Source organism: Neopelma chrysocephalum, unplaced genomic scaffold, assembly GCF_003984885.1.
Source record: "Neopelma chrysocephalum unplaced genomic scaffold, ASM398488v2 Primary Assembly neopelma1_323, whole genome shotgun sequence".
NCBI classification, from domain to species: domain Eukaryota; kingdom Metazoa; phylum Chordata; class Aves; order Passeriformes; family Pipridae; genus Neopelma; species Neopelma chrysocephalum.
This window is the reverse complement of record NW_020897986.1, coordinates 190,122-193,205: the sequence shown is the minus strand read 5'-3', so window position 1 is coordinate 193,205 and position 3,084 is coordinate 190,122.

Below are 3,084 nucleotides of genomic sequence, written 5' to 3'. Positions count from 1 at the left end.
CTACTGTGTCGTAAGTGATTGCTGATACCACTGTTTTTATCTCCATCCCTTTTCTTAATAGACACTTGATAGAAAATGTGATTTTTATTTTATTTTCCATTACTTTTATTGCATTCATATGTAGCTGTTTGTATAAAGTGAGTTTTATTGATATAGCCATTGCCCATTCAATTTATGGACATGGATGGTTTTCAATTAACCAAAATGAGATGATGCTTCGAAATATGCATGTGCTAATTTGTCTCTTAATGAACTGTGATATAATGCAAAAGATTAGATTACAAAGTCCCACAGTGCCATGTAGGGCTTTGCAGGTAACTCCACTGGATCCCATGGCTCCAGAAATTCTCTCTGGCAACACTCCCAATTGGAGTCTGCAGTGGAAGAAGATGCAGCAAGGAAACAGCGTTTGTGCACTGTGCACATTATTAGACTGATCATCTTAATGGCACATGAAGAATAAAGTATCACAAAAGTTCTTGCCTTTCCCCACATTAACATCACCCTAAAACTGTGTTTCCCAAGATATTTTTCCTTCTGCAGAGCTTTCTATGAAGGAAACTTCTGGAAATTTATAAATTTTTGCATTAAGGTATTTACCTATTAACCTATTTTCACTAGTCTCTCTAGATATTTTCCTTTTGAGCTTTCCACAGGAGACAATTGAGCCAAACTGTTTCTCAGAACCCATTTTATGACAAGTTGTTGTTGGGAAAGGACATAGCTACAGCTGATGTGTATTTTGTAGCAAGAAACACATGGACTTTCTAAGAAACATCTAACAAAAACCCCCTTAACCTCCATCACCACTATTGAAACTTTAGCCTTGTCATCATCAATATTAACTTCAGAGTTCATCTAAATTTTCTCTATAAATCCTTTAGCAAAAAGGGGTAGGAAAGAAAGATAACAAAAATAGCCATTAAATCATAGAATCACTAGGGTTGGAAAAGACCTCCAAGATCATCAAGTCTAATCTTTGACTGACCATCACCACCACAACTAAACCACAGCACCAAGTGCCATGTCCCGTTGTTTCTTGAACACTTCCAGGGATGGGGACTTAACCACCTTCCTGGGCAGCCCATTCCAATGCTTTCAGTGAAAAAATTCTTCCTGATGTCCAACCTGAACCTCCCCTGGTGCAGCTTGAGGCTGTGTCATCTCTTCTGTCACTAGTTAACTGGGAGAAGAGGCCGAACCTCATTTTCCTACAACCTCCTTTCGGGGAGTTGTAGAGAGTGATAAGGTCTACCCTGAGCCTTCTCTTCTCCACTCTAAACAACCCCAGCTCCCTCAGCTGCTCCTCATATGACTTAATCTTTAAACCCTTCACCAGCCTCATTGCCCTTCTCTGGACCTGCTCCAGCCCCTCAATGTCCTTCCTGAACTGAGGGGCCCAGAACCGAACACAGCACTCCAGGGGTGGCCTCACCAGCACTGAGTTACAGGGAGACAATCACTTCCCTGGTCCTGCTGCCACACTATCCCTGATAAAGGGCAGGATTCCCCTGGCCTTCCTGGCCACATGGGCACACTGCTGGCTCACATTCAGCTGCTGTTGACCAGCACCTCCAGGTCCTTTTCCACTGGGCAGCTTTCCAGCCACTCTGTAGCACTGCAGGGGGTTGTGACTGGACTCAGCACTTTGCTGTGTTGAACCTCATACAACTGGCCTTGGCCCATGGATCCAGCCTGTCCAGATCCCTCTGCAGAGCCTTCCTACCCTCCAGCACATCAACACTCCCACCCAACTTAGTGTTGTCTGCAGACTTACTGCGAGTGCACTTGGCCCCTTTGTCCAGATCACTGATAAAGGTATTAAACAGGACTGGCCCCAACACTGAGCCTTGGGGAGCCCCACTAGTGACCAGCCACCAACTTGATGCAACACCACTCCCTGGGCATGGCCATCCAGCCACTTTTTAACCCAGCAAAGAGTGCACCTGTTCAAGCCATGGGCTGCCAGCTTCTCCAAGAGAGTGCTGCAGTAGACTTTGCTGAAGCCTTTGATGAGTTTTACCTCGTTTCCAAACATTATTTCTCCATCAGGATGCTCAATCACTGTGCTGTGTGAGCCTGGGCTCAACATTCAGGCAACCCTGTTAGCACTCAGTTGTGAATGCTGAGCTTTCACTGCCTCCCTCTACACGGAGACAGACTTTGAGCTATTATTAGGATGGCTAACGAAACAGAATTCTTATTTTCCTTTTTTTTATTCACCAAAATTCAGATCTCACATATTAGGCACAAATTTAGAATAAAAAGTCATAAGAAATGAGATGTGTATCACGTATCTGGACTTTTTTTGCCATTTCTGAAATGGAAATTTCTTTTGTCTGAACGAAGACGCAGAATTTGGTTAGGAATAATGAAGACATTTTGACTAATCCTTTATACATAAAAATATCTAGTTGCTCATGCAGTCTCTCCAAGGGCGCATGCATAGAGCAAAGTTGTCATAGATTAGATCTGCAACGATCTAGAGCATTTTTGCACAAACTGAGGTTCTAAAGCTTTGTCAGATTTCACAAATGCAGCCTACATGCAGTCTAGTCATACCAGTCATTTGTTTGAAAAGACAATATTTAGAATATGAAAAGATCATTCACCATTCAAAAAATACATTATTCCTGAGGACAGTGTGTGCCTTATACTTTAGGAAAATAACGTGCAGTCAATGAAAACAGTATACTAAATGAAGTCTAGCAAAAAGGTTTTTCAGCTTAAGCAAATGGTCAGATAGTGGCAAGACTTTTACACATTGCTGACATCCTCCAAAAGTAAAGGACACACAGAGTGTTTCTCCAAGCTTCTTGTGCTTTTCCAGTGCATAAAATGCACCATGTCAGATCTACATACTTGCCTTTAGTATACTCCTATATACCAGTGTTGAAAATAATTAATAGCATATATATTTAAATCTCAAATACAAAAAGATTTTCCTTTTTACGTGTTTTTTTAAGTCCAATTGGAATTTGCCCAAGTATGTATTGACAGGTGCCGATATCCACAGCAGAAACAGGAAAGTACAAAATAATCAATATTTCTGATTTTTGCCTGATTTTACCCTATATCTTTATC